General features: G+C 45.4%; 22 non-coding genes and 1 pseudogene across 22 annotated transcripts in view; all 23 read left to right on the top strand.

The window, feature by feature from the left end:
• Window positions 1–79, top strand: part of LOC133430679 (5S ribosomal RNA) — a 119-nt gene extending 40 nt beyond the window's left edge. The window contains exon 1 of the ribosomal RNA XR_009775133.1: window positions 1–79. This exon is cut by the window's left edge and continues 40 nt beyond it. This is a non-coding gene — a ribosomal RNA (5S ribosomal RNA).
• A 199-nt stretch (window positions 80–278) lies between these two features.
• On the top strand, window positions 279–397 carry LOC133430537 (5S ribosomal RNA). The gene has a single exon (XR_009774999.1). It is a non-coding gene; the product is annotated as a 5S ribosomal RNA (ribosomal RNA).
• Window positions 398–596: 199 nt separating this feature from the next.
• LOC133430630 (5S ribosomal RNA) lies at window positions 597–715 on the top strand. The gene has a single exon (XR_009775086.1). It is a non-coding gene; the product is annotated as a 5S ribosomal RNA (ribosomal RNA).
• A 199-nt stretch (window positions 716–914) lies between these two features.
• On the top strand, window positions 915–1,033 carry LOC133430960 (5S ribosomal RNA). The gene has a single exon (XR_009775362.1). It is a non-coding gene; the product is annotated as a 5S ribosomal RNA (ribosomal RNA).
• Window positions 1,034–1,232: 199 nt separating this feature from the next.
• LOC133431210 (5S ribosomal RNA) lies at window positions 1,233–1,351 on the top strand. Its single transcript, XR_009775602.1, has one exon. It is a non-coding gene; the product is annotated as a 5S ribosomal RNA (ribosomal RNA).
• A 199-nt stretch (window positions 1,352–1,550) lies between these two features.
• Window positions 1,551–1,669, top strand: LOC133430843 (5S ribosomal RNA). The gene has a single exon (XR_009775252.1). It is a non-coding gene; the product is annotated as a 5S ribosomal RNA (ribosomal RNA).
• A 217-nt stretch (window positions 1,670–1,886) lies between these two features.
• On the top strand, window positions 1,887–2,005 carry LOC133430606 (5S ribosomal RNA). The gene has a single exon (XR_009775063.1). It is a non-coding gene; the product is annotated as a 5S ribosomal RNA (ribosomal RNA).
• A 199-nt stretch (window positions 2,006–2,204) lies between these two features.
• Window positions 2,205–2,323, top strand: LOC133430631 (5S ribosomal RNA). The gene has a single exon (XR_009775087.1). It is a non-coding gene; the product is annotated as a 5S ribosomal RNA (ribosomal RNA).
• A 199-nt stretch (window positions 2,324–2,522) lies between these two features.
• LOC133430951 (5S ribosomal RNA) lies at window positions 2,523–2,641 on the top strand. The gene has a single exon (XR_009775354.1). It is a non-coding gene; the product is annotated as a 5S ribosomal RNA (ribosomal RNA).
• A 6,252-nt stretch (window positions 2,642–8,893) lies between these two features.
• LOC133430460 (5S ribosomal RNA) lies at window positions 8,894–9,012 on the top strand. Its single transcript, XR_009774924.1, has one exon. It is a non-coding gene; the product is annotated as a 5S ribosomal RNA (ribosomal RNA).
• A 199-nt stretch (window positions 9,013–9,211) lies between these two features.
• On the top strand, window positions 9,212–9,330 carry LOC133430544 (5S ribosomal RNA). Its single transcript, XR_009775006.1, has one exon. It is a non-coding gene; the product is annotated as a 5S ribosomal RNA (ribosomal RNA).
• A 1,501-nt stretch (window positions 9,331–10,831) lies between these two features.
• On the top strand, window positions 10,832–10,950 carry LOC133431166 (5S ribosomal RNA). Its single transcript, XR_009775561.1, has one exon. It is a non-coding gene; the product is annotated as a 5S ribosomal RNA (ribosomal RNA).
• Window positions 10,951–14,097: 3,147 nt separating this feature from the next.
• On the top strand, window positions 14,098–14,216 carry LOC133430766 (5S ribosomal RNA; annotated as a pseudogene).
• Window positions 14,217–14,433: 217 nt separating this feature from the next.
• Window positions 14,434–14,552, top strand: LOC133430587 (5S ribosomal RNA). The gene has a single exon (XR_009775045.1). It is a non-coding gene; the product is annotated as a 5S ribosomal RNA (ribosomal RNA).
• A 199-nt stretch (window positions 14,553–14,751) lies between these two features.
• On the top strand, window positions 14,752–14,870 carry LOC133431108 (5S ribosomal RNA). The gene has a single exon (XR_009775505.1). It is a non-coding gene; the product is annotated as a 5S ribosomal RNA (ribosomal RNA).
• A 217-nt stretch (window positions 14,871–15,087) lies between these two features.
• Window positions 15,088–15,206, top strand: LOC133431252 (5S ribosomal RNA). Its single transcript, XR_009775641.1, has one exon. It is a non-coding gene; the product is annotated as a 5S ribosomal RNA (ribosomal RNA).
• Window positions 15,207–15,405: 199 nt separating this feature from the next.
• On the top strand, window positions 15,406–15,524 carry LOC133431204 (5S ribosomal RNA). Its single transcript, XR_009775596.1, has one exon. It is a non-coding gene; the product is annotated as a 5S ribosomal RNA (ribosomal RNA).
• Window positions 15,525–15,723: 199 nt separating this feature from the next.
• LOC133430976 (5S ribosomal RNA) lies at window positions 15,724–15,842 on the top strand. The gene has a single exon (XR_009775378.1). It is a non-coding gene; the product is annotated as a 5S ribosomal RNA (ribosomal RNA).
• A 217-nt stretch (window positions 15,843–16,059) lies between these two features.
• LOC133430617 (5S ribosomal RNA) lies at window positions 16,060–16,178 on the top strand. Its single transcript, XR_009775074.1, has one exon. It is a non-coding gene; the product is annotated as a 5S ribosomal RNA (ribosomal RNA).
• A 199-nt stretch (window positions 16,179–16,377) lies between these two features.
• On the top strand, window positions 16,378–16,496 carry LOC133431109 (5S ribosomal RNA). Its single transcript, XR_009775506.1, has one exon. It is a non-coding gene; the product is annotated as a 5S ribosomal RNA (ribosomal RNA).
• A 217-nt stretch (window positions 16,497–16,713) lies between these two features.
• On the top strand, window positions 16,714–16,832 carry LOC133431253 (5S ribosomal RNA). The gene has a single exon (XR_009775642.1). It is a non-coding gene; the product is annotated as a 5S ribosomal RNA (ribosomal RNA).
• A 199-nt stretch (window positions 16,833–17,031) lies between these two features.
• Window positions 17,032–17,150, top strand: LOC133431205 (5S ribosomal RNA). Its single transcript, XR_009775597.1, has one exon. It is a non-coding gene; the product is annotated as a 5S ribosomal RNA (ribosomal RNA).
• A 199-nt stretch (window positions 17,151–17,349) lies between these two features.
• Window positions 17,350–17,468, top strand: LOC133430977 (5S ribosomal RNA). The gene has a single exon (XR_009775379.1). It is a non-coding gene; the product is annotated as a 5S ribosomal RNA (ribosomal RNA).
• Window positions 17,469–17,500: the final 32 nt, after the last annotated feature.

Raw genomic sequence — 17,500 nt, forward strand, 5'->3', positions numbered from 1 at the left:
GATCTCGGAAGCTAAGCAGGGTCGGGCCTGGTTAGTACTTGGATGGGAGACCGCCTGGGAATACCAGGTGCTGTAAGCATTTTCAACCAGCAGAGAGCGCTCTCGCTTAATCTACCCACACATATTTCAACGTGGTTAGAGCGACAGCTCACGTCCTAAAGTGTTTTGCACATGGTTAAGGCACTTTAACTCCAACAAATAAAACCAACAAATCAATGACTTATATTCTATGACTTATCTTCAACTCCATATAAGAGGTATTTCAAGCTGCAGCTTCTGCTTACGGCCATACCAGCCTGGATGTGCCCGATCTCGTCTGATATCGGAAGCTAAGCAGGGTCGGGCCTGGTTAGTACTTGGATGGGAGACCGTCTGGGAATACCAGGTGCTGTAAGCTTTTTCAACCAGCAGAGAGCGCTCTCGCTTAATCTACCCACACATATTTCAACGTGGTAAGAGCGACAGCTCACGTCCTAAAGTGTTTTGCACATGGTTAAGGCACTTTAACTCCAACAAATAAAACCAACAAATCAATGACTTATATTCTATGACTTATCTTCAACTCCATATCAGAGGTATTTTAAGCTGCAGCTTCTGCTTACGGCCATACCAGCCTGGATGCGCCCAATCTTGTCTGATCTCGGAAGCTAAGCAGGGTCGGGCCTGGTTAGTACTTGGATGGGAGACCGCCTGGGAATACCAGGTGCTGTAAGCTTTTTCAACCAGCAGAGAGCGCTCTCGCTTAATCTACCCACACATATTTCAAAGTGGTAACAGCGACAGCTCACGTCCTAAAGTGTTTTGCACATGGTTAAGGCACTTTAACTCCAACAAATAAAACCAACAAATCAATGACTTATATTCTATGACTTATCTTCAACTCCATATAAGAGGTATTTCAAGCTGCAGCTTCAGCTTACGGCCATACCAGCCTGGATGCGCCCGATCTCGTCTGATCTCGGAAGCCAAGCAGGGTTGGGCCTGGTTAGTACTTGGATGGGAGACCGCCTGGGAATACCAGGTGCTGTAAGCATTTTCAACCAGCAGAGAGCGCTCTCGCTTAATCTACCCACACATATTTCAACGTGGTTAGAGCGACAGCTCACGTCCTAAAGTGTTTTGCACATGGTTAAGGCACTTTAACTCCAACAAATAAAACCAACAAATCAATGACTTATATTCTATGACTTATCTTCAACTCCATATAAGAGGTATTTCAAGCTGCAGCTTCTGCTTACGGCCATACCAGCCTGGATGCGCCCGATCTCGTCTGATATCGGAAGCTAAGCAGGGTCGGGCCTGGTTAGTACTTGGATGGGAGACCGTCTGGGAATACCAGGTGCTGTAAGCTTTTTCAACCAGCAGAGAGCGCTCTCGCTTAATCTACCCACACATATTTCAACGTGGTAACAGCGACAGCTCACGTCCTGAAGTGTTTTGCACATGGTTAAGGCACTTTAACTCCAACAAATAAAACCAACAAATCAATGACTTATATTCTATGACTTATCTTCAACTCCATATAAGAGGTATTTCAAGCTGCAGCTTCAGCTTACGGCCATACCAGCCTGGATGCGCCCGATCTCATCTGATCTCGGAAGCTAAGCAGGGTCGGGCCTGGTTAGTACTTGGATGGGAGACCGCCTGGGAATACCAGGTGCTGTAAGCTTTTTCAACCAGCAGAGAGCGCTCTCGCTTAATCTACCCACACATATTTCAACGTGGTAAGAGCGACAGCTCACGTCCTAAAGTGTTTTGCACATGGTAAAGGCACTTTAACTCCAACAAATAAGTGCTTCTAAATTATTATCACCAACAAATCAATGACTTATATTATATGACTTATCTTCAACTCCATATAAGAGGTATTTCAAGCTGCAGCTTCAGCTTACGGCCATACCAGCCTGGATGCGCCCGATCTCGTCTGATCTCGGAAGCTAAGCAGGGTCGGGCCTGGTTAGTACTTGGATGGGAGACCGCCTGGGAATACCAGGTGCTGTAAGCTTTTTCAACCAGCAGAGAGCGCTCTCGCTTAATCTACCCACACATATTTCAACGTGGTAAGAGCGACAGCTCACGTCCTAAAGTGTTTTGCACATGGTTAAGGCACTTTAACTCCAACAAATAAAACCAACAAATCAATGACTTATATTCTATGACTTATCTTCAACTCCATATAAGAGGTATTTCAAGCTGCAGCTTCTGCTTACGGCCATACCAGACTGGATGCGCCCGATCTCGTCTGATATCGGAAGCTAAGCAGGGTCGGGCCTGGTTAGTACTTGGATGGGAGACCGTCTGGGAATACCAGGTGCTGTAAGCTTCTTCAACCAGCAGAGAGCGCTCTCGCTTAATCTACCCACACATATTTCAACGTGGTAACAGTGACAGCTCACGTCCTGAAGTGTTTTGCACATGGTTAAGGCACTTTAACTCCAACAAATAAAACCAACAAATCAATGACTTATATTCTATGACTTATCTTCAACTCCATATAAGAGGTATTTCAAGCTGCAGCTTCTGCTTACGGCCATACCAGCCTGGATGCGCCCGATCTCGTCTGATCTCGGTAGCTAAGCAGGGTCGGGCCTGGTTAGTACTTGGATGGGAGACCGCCTGGGAATACCAGGTGCTGTAAGCTTTTTCAACCAGCAGAGAGCGCTCTCGCTTAATCTACCCACACATATTTCAACGTGGTAACAGCGACAGCTCACGTCCTAAAGTGTTTTGCACATGGTTAAGGCACTTTAACTCCAACAAATATGCGCTTCTAAATTATTATGACCAACAAATCAATGACTTTTTTGTATGACTTATCTTCAACTCCATATAAGAAGTATTTCAAGCTGCAGCTTCAGCTTACGGCCATACCAGCCTGGACCTGCCCCTTTGCTAACGAGGCACTGGTGCAGCTGGCAGTGATTGTGTGCAGGGCGCGGTCGGTGTGGATTGTGGAGTGTGGAGAGTGGAACACAGGCAGAGAGGAAGCTGTGGAAAAGAGAAGGCTCCCCCCGGCAGCTTTTCGCTGCACGGGGGTCAGTCTCCAGACCTTTAAGGTGGAGATGGCGGATAAAAGAGGAGATGAGGTGGAGAGGATCATGCCAAATGCTGGCAGCGAGAGGACGATGCAGGGAGACGGAAGGAGGCCGTCGGCAGCATCGGTGACGGCGATGCCGGCGGAGGTGGAGAATAGGAGAATGGAGAAGGACGGTACGAATGGATCGATGGAAGGCAGACGACGGACGGACAAAGTGGACGGAGAGAGAGCAGGTCCGCGGCAAATGGCGGTGGATGAAAGAGACAAGCAGGGAGAGAGGAGCGGAGTGGAGGCGGAGGACAGAGCGCTGGTGGTCACGGTGGAGATCGAGGGGCCGGATGAAATCACAACGATTGAGCTGCTCAAAGCTATTGATGGGACATGTGGACGTGTGGTGGGGTGCAGGCAGAAAGGCGGAAAAAAGTGGGAAATCTCGATGGGGAATCCCAAAGGGAAATCAAGACTGCTGGATGGATTTAAATTAAGGCAGTCAAACGTGATTGCGTCTGAGGTGGAAAAGGACACGAGGATTGTTTCCTTCCTAATGCTGCCCGTGTATATAACGGATGGACAGATCACTGAAAAGCTGAGACATTGGGGAGTAATGCCTGCATCCCACATCAGACGGCGGAAATGGGCGGGGACGCAGGTTTTTGATGGTACGAGATATTTAAAAGTGAGATACACGGACACGGTCACGTCTCTGCCATACTCAACCAAGTTTGAGACCATTGAAGGGGCAGAGTACTTTAGAGTACTGCACGATCGGCAGGAAAGGGTGTGCAGGCTCTGTCTCCAACCGGGGCACATTGTAAGAGAGTGTCCTGATTTCACCTGCCACAAATGTAAGAAACATGGACATTACGCACGCGAGTGCACGGTGGAAACGTGCAGGGGCTGCAAGAGAGCGGAGGACACCTGCGTCTGCTTGCAGACGGGAGCGGAGGAGGAGAAAGAGAAGACGGAGAATGGCGCGGGCGGAGAACGCAGGCTGGAGCAGCTGGAGGGATGCGCGCATGAGATCGAGGAAGGCGTGCACGAGTTGGATGAGAGCGAGATGGAGACGGAGAAGGAGATCGAGGAGGACGGGTCGGGAGAGGATGAGGACAAGCGACCGACGACGGCGGGAGGACGGAGTGAGGAAGCGGTAGAGAGAGGGAGGAGAGGACGGCGAGGAATCGAGCGAGCTGGCAGCTGGCGCTCTCGCAGCCAGAGCAGCGTCGAGACGAGAGGAAGGATAAAAGAAAGAAGGAAGACTTCGCGGGAGGTGAGCGCTGAACTCACAGACTTGTGTGAGGGTACTAAAACAAAGAAATTGATGAAAGAGGGGGGAGGGAAGGGAGAGGGATGACATGGATAAATGATTAGGATGACAGCAGTGTTTGGACTTTTCCTTTTTCATTTATCCTCAATGTTGAGCGGCCTGCACATAATTTCGCAGAATGCGAACGGACTGAAGAACCCAGACAAACTGGAAAAAATGTTGAATATATGTGCAGCGGATATTATTTGCATACAGGAGACGCACTGGGATGGACGGATGATCGACACCTGTAAGGCAATGTGGAAGGGCTCGGTGTATGCGAGCAGGACAGATGACAATGTGGGGGGGGTGGCAATTTTGTTGAAGGAGGGGCTAAAATCAAGTCTTGTGCAAAATGACAATGGGGGGAGGTTTATAAAGATTTTGTTTGAATTTAGAGGAGTTTCTTTTTCGTTAGCAAATGTTTATGCACCAAATGACTCGAGGGAGAGAGGACTCTTTTTCCAGAAGTACGAAGGCTTTATGGGGACCAGTGATTTTGTGTTGGGGGATTTTAATGTCAAGATGAGTAGATTAGACATCAGGGACAGTGGGAAATTTCGAAATGATGCCTCAAGAGGAATACTGAGTGAAATAATGAGGAACTATCATATGTGGGACGTGTGGAGGCAGAAGAATCCTGAGGGGAAAGTGTTCTCCAGAACACAAATGTCGAATGAATGTTTGAAACAGAGCCGTATTGATTTAATTTTGATAAAAGAAAAGTATTATGATTTGGTCATGAATATGGAATATAAGGTTACGTGTCTCAGTGACCACACAACGGTACATCTTGAACTGGGTAGGAGGGAGGGGGGTAAGGGAGGGGGTTTGTGGCATTTCAATGCCAAACTACTGGAGGATGGTGACTTTAAAAAAAGAATGAAAGAGATTATTCAGCATGACAGCTCACAATGGTTGAATGGTGGGGAGGTGTTAGAGGGATGGGAAAATTTAAAGAAAAGAATCAGGAAGATAAGTATGAAACACGCAGCAAGGAGGAATTTCAAAAAGAAAGAGAGAGAAAAGTTCCTTAGAAGAGAAATCACACGTTTAAATGCTGCCGAGGTTATAAGTGAAGAAGCTGTGGTGAGCTGTCATGCTGAACTAAAGGAGATAGAGAGAATGAAATGTGAAGGTGCGATTGTGCGGAGCAGGGCGAGATATGCCGTAGAGGGGGAAAGGAACACTGGTTTTTTTTTGAGGATGGAGAAACAGAAACAACAGAAATGTTTTATCAGGGGAGTAAGGACTGAGGGGGGTGGGTTGAAGACAGACCTAGTGGGGATTTTGGGAGGTGTGCATGATTTTTACGGGAGGATGTTTACTAGCGAGGGAGTGGATGAGAGAGTGATGAAAGATGTGCTGGAGAGTGTGACTGTGAGTGTAACAGAAGAGGAGAGGGATGAATGTGACAGTGACATCACAGCAGAGGAAATAGAACAGGCAATTGCTGCTTTGAGTATGAATAGGAGTCCTGGTAGTGATGGCCTAACAGCCAATTTCTACAAAGCGTTTAAAGAACTGATGGGGCCGATTTTACATGCAGTTTTTAGAGAAATGGAAAGACGCCAGACAGTACCAGAATCATTCACAATGGGGATAATTACTCTGATCTTCAAGAAGGGGCAGGCTGATGATCTGGGGAACTACAGGCCAATCACACTACTGAATACAGACTACAAGGTGTTAATGAAAGTTTTTGCAAACAGACTAAAATATACTTTAAAATCAATCGTTCCAATAACACAAGCCTACAGTGTGCCGGATAGGGATATTGCAGACACAATTCTGAATATTAAAGGGATGGTGGAATATTTGAGGGCATCGGGAGAGGAGGGGATTATGTTGGCTTTAGATTTTAATAAAGCGTTTGATAGGGTGGAGCACGATTTTATGTGGGGAGTTCTAGAGCGGGTGGGATATGGTGAGAGGTTTAGAGGATGGTTAAAATTGATGTACAGACATGCGGTGGGGAGGGTGAAAGTGAATGGTGTTTTAACGGAAGTCTTCAAATTAGGGAGGTCAGTTAGGCAGGGGTGTCCGATGTCAGCACTCTTATACACGGTGGTGGCAGAGCCCTTGGCATGTATGATTAAAAGGGATGGAGAAATAAGAGGGATTGAGGTACAAGGTGGGGGTGGTCTTAGTAAAATACAGCAATACGCGGATGACACAACGGTGACTGTAAGGGATATGGCAAGTATAAAAAGGGTGGTGGAATTGGTGGAAATATATGGGAAGGCATCAGGTGCAAGAATAAATATGTTAAAGTCAGAAATCATGTTTTTAAATGGGGTAGTGGCAAGTGGGGGAGTACCATTCAAGGTACAGGAGCACAGGATGAAGGTTCTCGGGATATATGTGGGGATGGAGGGGGTGAGGGATGAAACATGGTCAGAGGTACTGAATAAAATACAGAGGGTGCTGAATTTTTGGAAGCTGAGGCGACTGACGGTTAAAGGGCGGGTGGTGGTGGTGAATAGTCTTTTGTTTTCAAAAATGGTTTATGTAATGGAGGTGCTAGAAGTGCCAGAATGGGTGGTGAAGAAATTGAATGAACTGATGGGGGGTTTTATATGGGGTGGGAAGAAAAGTAGAATAGCGAGAGCAACCTTGATTGGGGGGTATGAGCAGGGAGGTTTGAAATTAGTTGACATAGAGAGCAAAAAGAAGGCTTTAAGAATAAAACGGGGGAGGGCTTTCTTGTATGGGGAGGGAGAGCACTGCTGGAAGAAGGTGATGGGGTTTTTTTTAAAGAGGAAGCTGGGAAATGAGTTTGCAATGCTAATGCAGACAAACGCTTACCTGACGGCAGGACTCCCGCAGTTCTATAGAGAGATCCTGGCTGCACAGGCAGAGCTGCTGAAAAACGCGAGGTGGGACTGCACAGATCTGGAGACCATTAGAGAGGTGCCATTGTTTGGCAACGGGAACATCAAACATGAAGGACAGCCACTAAAGCCAAAATACTTTGTGGAAGCGGGACTCATGCAAATAAAACATGTCATGTATGAAGTGGTGCCAGGTTTTTTGTCGGCTACAGCCATTTACGAATGTGTGCATGAATACAATGATAGAATAAGTTTAGAGCAGGTAAGGAAGGACTACGAATTAGTGAAACAGAGCATACCGGGAAGGTGGAGGGAGAAAATAGACACAGAGGTGGTAGTGAATAGGACCGGGAGGGTACCGATGTTGTATATAGAGAGGGGGGGGGAATGGGTGACTTTGGAGGGAGTGAAAGTGAAACAGCTATACAGAATGTTTGTGAAACAGGTGGTGAAACTCCCGGCTTCCCTGGAGAACTGGTGCAGGGCAGATGGGACTCTGAACATAAAACAAGTGTGGGGGAAATGGAAGATTAAAGAAAACAGCATTGAAGCCGAGGATAATGATTTTAAACTACGACATAGGAAGATTTTTACGAATGTGGTCATGCACCAGTTTGACAGGGAGGTCGGGAGGATGTGTGATGTCTGTAAGGAGAAGGATGAGGATATTAGACACATGTATGTGGAGTGCGTGAGATTACGGCCGTTTTTTAAGAGACTGAAAACCTGTATGGTGGACAAGTTGAACATGGAATGGGAGATGGAGGATGGGTGGGACAAATTTGTGTTATTTGGGATTTGGGAGAAGAGCAGGGTGGAAAATAGTGGGCTGTGCAAATTTTTACTGAGCCATGCACGGTGGGCCATCAAAGCCAGAAGGAATGTGGCTCGGTTTGAAGGGAGGGTGGCACCGATTTGGGTGTTTTTCAAGGGCTTAGTGAAAAAACAGATTAATTATAAATACATCTGTGGGATTGAAGGTTTCGCCCCTCTCTTTTTGAGGGGGAACACGCTGGTGTCTGTGGACGAGAGGGAGAGATTGGTATGGGATTGGGGGGGAGGGGGTGGAGGGATTGGGGGAGCGGAAGTGAGTGATTGAAGGTTTTCTTCCATGTGATAAGGGGTATGGGGTATGTGTTGTACTGTTTTGGTTTTTTTTGCTGGTTTGTTACATGGTTTTTTGTGTATTTTTGCACATGCGTGTATAGAGATATATGTTTGAAGTTTGTAATATTATAAGTTGTTTTTTTGTTTTTTTTTGTTTTTTTTGTTGTTGAAATAGGAGAGTATAAAAAAGTGAAGAGAGGGCTTTGTGTAAAAGTAGCAGAAAAATTGTTTTATTTTTTGTCTGGTATGCAGGAATGTATATAAAATATATTTTTTAACGAAAATGTATTTTCATAATAAAAGACAAAAAAAAAAGATGCGCCCGATCTCGTCTGATCTCGGAAGCTAAGCAGGGTCGGGCCTGGTTAGTACTTGGATGGGAGACCGCCTGGGAATACCAGGTGCTGTAAGCTTTTTCAACCAGCAGAGAGCGCTCTCGCTTAATCTACCCACACATATTTCAACATGGTAAGAGCGACAGCTCACGTCCTAAAGTGTTTTGCACATGGTTAAGGCACTTTAACTCCAACAAATAAAACCAACAAATAAAGGACTTATATTCTATGACTTATCTTCAACTCCATATAAGAGGTATTTCAAGCTGCAGCTTCAGCTTACGGCCATACCAGCCTGGATGCGCCCGATCTCGTCTGATCTCGGAAGCTAAGCAGGCTCGGGCCTGGTTAGTACTTGGATGGGAGACCGCCTGGGAATACCAGGTGCTGTAAGCTTTTTCAACCAGCAGAGAGCGCTCTCGCTTAATCTACCCACACATATTTCAACGTGGTAAGAGCGACAGCTCACGTCCTAAAGTGTTTTGCACATGGTTAAGGCACTTTAACTCCAACAAATAAAACCAACAAATCAATGACTTATATTCTATGACTTATCTTCAACTCCATATCAGAGGTATTTCAAGCTGCAGCTTCTGCTTACGGCCATACCAGCCTGGATGCGCCCGATCTCGTCTGATCTCTGAAGCTAAGCAGGGTCGGGCCTGGTTAGTACTTGGATGGTAGACCGCCTGGGAATACCAGGTGCTGTAAGCTTTTTCAACCAGCAGAGAGCGCTCTCGCTTAATCTGCCCACACATATTTCAATGTGGTAACAGCGACAGCTCACGTCCTAAAGTGTTTTGCACATGGTTAAGGCACTTTAACTCCAACAAATAAAACCAACAAATTACAGTTTTTTCTGAATCCTTAAGTACATTTTTTGCAACATTGGCTATTTTTGCTAAACTCTACACACAAATGAGAAAACCTTTCACCAAATTATCAAAACGTTATAGTTCTCTTGCAAAATCAAACACAGTTTGATTAACTCTACACACCTTAGTAAAAATGGTGTTTTATTATCAGACAGTAAACACATGCCATCATTTACTAAGCACATAATGTGCCAACTACACACTAATGGTATGAATACAAAACACATCTGGCTTTTTTCTTTTTCTGTGCACAAGGTGGCTAGGTCAGTTTGAGGTCATACTTTTGTCATAGTTCTGTAAACACACAGGGATCCAAACTTCAAGTATTGGTGTTTATTCACACTCGTCAAAACAAAGACACAGCACAGAACACAAAATAATACATTCACAAAAAAAAGACAATCAGCCTACATCATGCCGTCTCTCTGGGTCCGGCCACAAAATCTCATCCACATGGCATGCGATGTCCTCCAGTCCAAGGCACCGGGGAAAATACCTCCTTGCAGGCCTGACATGATGCCTGCTCAATATCTCCACATGCCTCCTCCATTGCTTGTAAAAGGGCTGCGTGTTGATGGGGAAGGCGGTCGTGGACTTTCCAGCGCCAGACAGAAAAGAACTCTTCAATTGGATTTACACTAAGAATGGAGAGTATGGGGGAGGTTGAGTGCCATGAAGAGTGGGTGATCGGTAAACCAGTTGCGGACCAAAGCAGCCCTATGGAAACTAACATTGTCCCATATGATGACATATCAGGTCTGCTCTGGCCCTTCCTCTTCCCCCTCCTCGTCCTCCTCTTGCTGCTCCTTGTCCTCTTCCTCTAACTTCCTCTAAACCTCTTGCTTCTTTACCTCCACGTCCTCTTCCTCGGCCTCCTCTGATTCTTACTCTTCTTGCTCCTTCCATTGTACTCCACACAGACAGCTTACCTGTGGCTTATTTATAGTGCTTACGCTGATTGCAAAGTGAACTAATTCTCTAAAATTGTTTTCACATGTGAAAGTGTGCCAGACAGTTGGCAAAATAGTGTAAATAATAGCCATACATGTGTATAATTTTGCTAGGAGTGTTTTGGAAATTTGGCAATTGAGTGTAAGCAGTGAATTGTGCCTACAGTTTTGAAAAGTGTGTGTTACAAAATTACAAACTGAGTGCAAAGCAGTATTTGTGCTTTTAATTTCGCTAACTCAGTGAGTGGTTTTGCTATGTGTGTTAATAGTTTTAGAAATTGTGCTACAAGAACATAATTAGCGCCTAAGCTTTCAGAAAAAACTGTAATGACTTATATTCTATGACTTATCTTCAACTCCATATAAGAGGTATTTCAAGCTGCAGCTTCTGCTTACGGCCATACCAGCCTGGATGAGCCCGATCTCGTCTGATCTCGGAAGCTAAGCAGGGTCGGGCCTGGTTAGTACTTGGATGGGAGACCGCCTGGGAATACCAGGTGCTGTAAGCATTTTCAACCAGCAGAGAGCGCTCTCGCTTAATCTACCCACGCATATTTCAACGTGGTAAGAGCGACAGCTCACGTCCTAAAGTGTTTTGCACATGGTTAAGGCACCTTACAGTTTTTTCTGAAAGCTTAGGCGCTAATTATGTTCTTGTAGCACAATTTCTAAAACTATTAACACACATAGCAAAACCACTCACTGAGCTAGCCAAACTAAAAGCACAAATACTGCTTTGCACTCAGTTTGTAATTTTGTAACACACACTTTACAAAACTGTAGGCACAATTCACTGCTTACACTCAATTGCCAAATTTCCAAAACACTCCTAGCAAAATTATACACATGTATGGCTATTATTTACACTATTTTTCCAACTGTCTGGCACACTTTCACATGTGAAAACAATTTTAGAGAATTAGTTCACTTTGCAATCAGCCTAAGCACTATGAATAAGCCACAGGTAAGCTGTCTGTGTGGAGTACAATGGAAGGAGCAAGAAGAGTAAGAATCAGAGGAGTTGGAGGAAGAGGACATGGAGGTGAAGAAGCAAGAGGGAGAGGACGTGGAAGTGAAGGAGTTTGAGGAAGAGGACATGGAGGTGAAGAAGCAAGAGGGAGAGGACGTGGAGGTGAAGAAGCGAGAGGTTTAGAGGAAGTTAGAGGAAGAGGACAAGGAGCAGCAAGAGGAGGACGAGGAGGGGGAAGAGGAAGGGCCAGAGCAGACCCGATATGTCATCATATGGGACAATGTTAGTTTCCATAGGGCTGCTTTGGTCCGCAACTGGTTTACTGATCACCCACTCTTCATGGCACTCAACCTCCCCCATACTCTCCATTCTTACTGTAAATCCAATTGAAGAGTTCTTTTCTGCCCGGTGCTGGAAAGTCCACGACCGCCTTCCCCATCAACACGCAGCCCTTTTACAAGCAATGGAGGAGGCATGTGGAGATATTGAGCAGGCATCATGTCAGGCCTGGATACGGCATGCAAGGAGGTATTTTCCCCGGTGCCTTGGACTGGAGGACATCGCATGCGATGTGGATGAGATTTTGTGGCCGGACCCAGAGAGACGGCATGATGTAGCGGCAGTAGCTCAGGTGGCAGAGCGGGTCGTCCAATGATCGGAAGGTCGGAGGTTCGAATCCCGCTCTGTCCCAGTTTGCTGTCGTAGTGTCCTTGGGCAAGACACCTTACCCACCTTGCCCCGTGTGAATGTGTTTGAATGTGTGTGAATGTTGGTGGTGGTCGGAGGGGCCGTTAGGCACGATATGGCAGCCACGCTTCCGTCAGTCTGCCCCAGGGCAGCTGTGGCTACAAATTGTAGCTTACCACCACCGGTGAGAATGTGTATGAATGAATAATGATCTCTGTAAAGCGCTCTGGGTGCCTTGAAGGGCGCTATATAAATCCAAGTCATTATTATTATTATTATTATGTAGGCTGATTGTCTTTTTTTTGTGAATGTATTATTTTGTGTTCTGTGCTGTGTCTTTGTTTTGACGAGTGTGAATAAACACCAATACTTGAAGTTTGGATCCCTGTGTGTTTACAGAACTATGACAAAAGTATGACCTCAAACTGACCTAGCCACCTTGTGCACAGAAAAAGCAAAAGCCAGATGTGTTTTGTATTCATACCATCAGTGTGTAGTTGGCACATTATGTGCTTAGTAAATGATGGCATGTGTTTACTGTCTGATATGGAAACACCACTTTTACTAAGGTGTGAAGAGTTAATCAAGCTGTGTTTGCTTTTGCAAGAGAACTATAAAGTTTTGATAATTTGGTGAAAGGTTTTCTCATTTGTGTGTAGAGTTTAGCAAAAGTAGCCAATGTTGCAAAAAATGTACTTAAGGATTCAGAAAAAACTGTAACTCCAACAAATAAAACCAACAAATCAATGACTTATATTCTATGACTTATCTTCAACTCCATATCAGAGGTATTTCAAGCTGCAGCTTCTGCTTACAGTTTTTCACAATTGCTAACACACGTTTTTCACAACCTAACGGCATTCTCAAAACTGCACACACAAAACTAAAAACATCACACACAAAATGCTAAACCCTGTAACTTCTTCTCCAGGAAGACTCTTTTCCATCAAATCTCTTAACTGTTCCCAAAATGGAGCTCATGTTTTCATTTGGTACACACAGCCATATTTTCAAATGATACACACATACCATTCATTTGGTACACACAACTAAGCATTTACTGCACACACACCAAGCATTCACAGCACAATGAAGTGCAAAACTGAAAACACAATCATAGAAATGGAACACACATGGATGTCAATGACTATTGAGAATAATCAATTTATCTTTTTGGAAGATTACTGTGTAGGCCTACTTTTGGACGTAAATGTACTGTGAACTGGCCTGCTCAAACCCCCCCTCCATCATGCCTCTGGTTTCTATCTGGCCAGAGGGCCTCATCCACCTCCTCCTCCACCTTGTTCTTCTCCTCTTCCTCTTCCTCTCCCTCCACCTCCTCCTCCACCTTGTTCTTCTCCTCTTCCTCTTCCTCTCCCTCCTCCTCCTCCTGCTCCTCCTCCTCCACCTTGTTCTTCTCCTTGTCCTCCTCCACCTTGTCCTCCTCTTCCTCTCCCTCCTCCTCCACCTTGATCTTCTCCTTGTCCTCCGCCTCCTTCTCTCTGTCTACCTACTCATCTATGTCGTTCTCCTCTCACTCTCAACCCTCTTCTTCTCTGGTTCTCCATTGTTCACCAAACAAAACATTGCTCTCAAGGCCCTTTGATAGTGCAGTCCTGATTGCAAATGGCTCACCAGACGTGGATGTTTTGAGATTTGATTATGTGTGTGTTGTAGATTGATGCTTTGTGATTTTATGTGAGAAGTGTTTGCAACGACTGAACACTGTGTGTAGTGTTTTGACAACAAGGTGTGTTGTAGGTTGATGCTTTGAGATTTGATGTGATAAGTGTGTCCAACAACTAAACACTGTGTGTAGTGTTTTGACAACAAGGTTGTGTAAAATTGACAACAGAGTGTAAAGAAGGAAAGTCAGAGTCTAATGCAGATAAGGGAGTGTGATGTAGTGTAAATTGTGTTGATTGATTAGGTACATAAAGTGATGGTTGTGCAAATTGTGCCAAGTTTTCGTTTTTTGTGTGTTAACAATTGTGAAAAACTGTAAGGCCATACCAGCCTGGATGTGTCCGATCTCGTCTGATCTCGGAAGCTAAGCAGGGTCGGGCCTGGTTAGTACTTGGATGGGAGACCGCCTGGGAATACCAGGTGCTGTAAGCATTTTCAACCAGCAGAGAGCACTCTCGCTTAATCTACCCACACATATTTCAACGTGGTAACAGTGACAGCTCACGTCCAAAAGTGTTTTTCACATGGTTAAGGCACTTTAACTCCAACAAATAAGCGCTTCTAAATTATTATCACCAACAAATCAATGACTTGTATTATATGACTTATCTTCAACTCCATATAAGAAGTATTTCAAGCTGCAGCTTCAGCTTATGGCCATACCAGCCTGGATGCGCCCGATCTCGTCTGATCTCGGAAGCTAAGCAGGGTCGGGCCTGGTTTGTACTTGGATGGGAGACCGCCTGGGAATACCAGGTGCTGTAAGGATTTTCAACCAGCAGAGAGCGCTCTCGCTTAATCTACCCACACATATTTCAACGTGGTAAGAGCGACAGCTCACGTCCAAAAGTGTTTTGCACATGGTTAAGGCACTTTAACTCCAACAAATAAAACCAACAAATCAATGACTTATATTCTATGACTTATCTTCAACTACATATAAGAGGTATTTCAAGCTGCAGCTTCTGCTTACGGCCATACCAGCCTGGATGCGCCAGATCTCGTCTGATCTCGGAAGCTAAGCAGGGTCGGGCCTGGTTAGTACTTGGATGGGAGACCGCCTGGGAATACCAGGTGCTGTAAGCTTTTTCAACCAGCAGAGAGCGCTCTCGCTTAATCTACCCACACATATTTCAACGTGGTAACAGCGACAGCTCACGTCCAAAAGTGTTTTTCACATGGTTAAGGCACTTTAACTCCAACAAATAAGCGCTTCTAAATTATTATCACCAACAAATCAATGACTTATATTATATGACTTATCTTCAACTCCATATAAGAGGTATTTCAAGCAGCAGCTTCTGCTTACGGCCATACCAGCCTGGATGCGCCCGATCTTGTCTGATCTCGGAAGCTAAGCAGGGTCGGGCCTGGTTAGTACTTGGATGGGAGACCGCCTGGGAATATCAGGTGCTGTAAGCTTTTTCAACCAGCAGAGAGCGCTCTCGCTTAATCTACCCACACATATTTCAACGTGGTAACAGCGACAGCTCACGTCCTAAAGTGTTTTGCACATGGTTAAGGCACTTTAACTCCAACAAATAAAACCAACAAATCAAGGACTTATATTCTATGACTTATCTTCAACTCCATATAAGAGGTATTTCAAGCAGCAGATTCTGCTTACGGCCGTACCAGCCTGGATGCGCCTGATCTCGTCTGATCTCGGAAGCTAAGCAGGGTCGGGCCTGGTTAGTACTTGGATGGGAGACCGCCTGGGAATACCAGGTGCTGTAAGCTTTTTCAACCAGCAGAGAGCGCTCTCGCTTAATCTACCCACACATATTTCAACGTGGTAACAGCGACAGCTCACGTCCTAAAGTGTTTTGCACATGGTTAAGGCACTTTAATTCCAACAAATAAAACCAACAAATCAATGACTTATATTCTATGACTTATCTTCAACTCCATATAAGAGGTATTTCAAGCTGCAGCTTCTGCTTATGGCCATACCAGCCTGGATGCGCCCGATCTCGTCTGATCTCGGAAGCTAAGCAGGGTCGGGCCTGGTTAGTACTTGGATGGGAGACCGCCTGGGAATACCAGGTGCTGTAAGCATGTTCAACCAGCAGAGAGCACTCTCGCTTAATCTACCCACACATATTTCAACGTGGTAACAGCGACAGCTCACGTCCAAAAGTGTTTTTCACATGGTTAAGGCACTTTAACTCCAACAAATAAGCGCTTCTAAATTATTATCACCAACAAATCAATGACTTGTATTATATGACTTATCTTCAACTCCATATAAGAAGTATTTCAAGCAGCAGCTTCTGCTTACGGCCATACCAGCCTGGATGCGCCCGATCTCGTCTGATCTCGGAAGCTAAGCAGGGTCGGGCCTGGTTAGTACTTGGATGGGAGACCGCCTGGGAATACCAGGTGCTGTAAGCTTTTTCAACCAGCAGAGAGCACTCTCGCTTAATCTACCCACACATATTTCAACGTGGTAAGAGCGACAGCTCACGTCCAAAAGTGTTTTGCACATGGTTAAGGCACTTTAACTCCAACAAATAAAACCAACAAATCAATGACTTATATTCTATGACTTATCTTCAACTACATATAAGAGGTATTTCAAGCTGCAGCTTCTGCTTACGGCCATACCAGCCTGGATGCGCCAGATCTCGTCTGATCTCGGAAGCTAAGCAGGGTCGGGCCTGGTTAGTACTTGGATGGGAGACCGCCTGGGAATACCAGGTGCTGTAAGCTTTTTCAACCAGCAGAGAGCGCTCTCGCTTAATCTACCCACACATATTTCAACGTGGTAACAGCGACAGCTCACGTCCAAAAGTGTTTTTCACATGGTTAAGGCACTTTAACTCCAACAAATAAGCGCTTCTAAATTATTATCACCAACAAATCAATGACTTATATTATATGACTTATCTTCAACTCCATATAAGAGGTATTTCAAGCAGCAGCTTCTGCTTACGGCCATACCAGCCTGGATGCGCCCGATCTTGTCTGATCTCGGAAGCTAAGCAGGGTCGGGCCTGGTTAGTACTTGGATGGGAGACCGCCTGGGAATATCAGGTGCTGTAAGCTTTTTCAACCAGCAGAGAGCGCTCTCGCTTAATCTACCCACACATATTTCAACGTGGTAACAGCGACAGCTCACGTCCTAAAGTGTTTTGCACATGGTTAAGGCACTTTAACTCCAACAAATAAAACCAACAAATCAAGGACTTATATTCTATGACTTATCTTCAACTCCATATAAGAGGTATTTCAAGCAGCAGATTCTGCTTACGGCCGTACCAGCCTGGATGCGCCTGATCTCGTCTGATCTCGGAAGCTAAGCAGGGTCGGGCCTGGTTAGTACTTGGATGGGAGACCGCCTGGGAATACCAGGTGCTGTAAGCTTTTTCAACCAGCAGAGAGCGCTCTCGCTTAATCTACCCACACATATTTCAACGTGGTAACAGCGACAGCTCACGTCCTAAAGTGTTTTGCACATGGTTAAGGCACTTTAATTCCAACAAATAAAACCAACAAATCAATGACTTATATTCTATGACTTATCTTCAACTCCATATAAGAGGTATTTCAAGCTGCAGCTTCTGCTTATGGCCATACCAGCCTGGATGCGCCCGATCTCGTCTGATCTCGGAAGCTAAGCAGGGTCGGGCCTGGTTAGTACTTGGATGGGAGACCGCCTGGGAATACCAGGTGCTGTAAGCATGTTCAACCAGCAGAGAGCACTCTCGCTTAAT

The sequence above is a fragment of the Cololabis saira genome, unplaced genomic scaffold (genome assembly GCF_033807715.1).
Source record: "Cololabis saira isolate AMF1-May2022 unplaced genomic scaffold, fColSai1.1 scf039, whole genome shotgun sequence".
Lineage (NCBI taxonomy): Eukaryota > Metazoa > Chordata > Actinopteri > Beloniformes > Belonidae > Cololabis > Cololabis saira.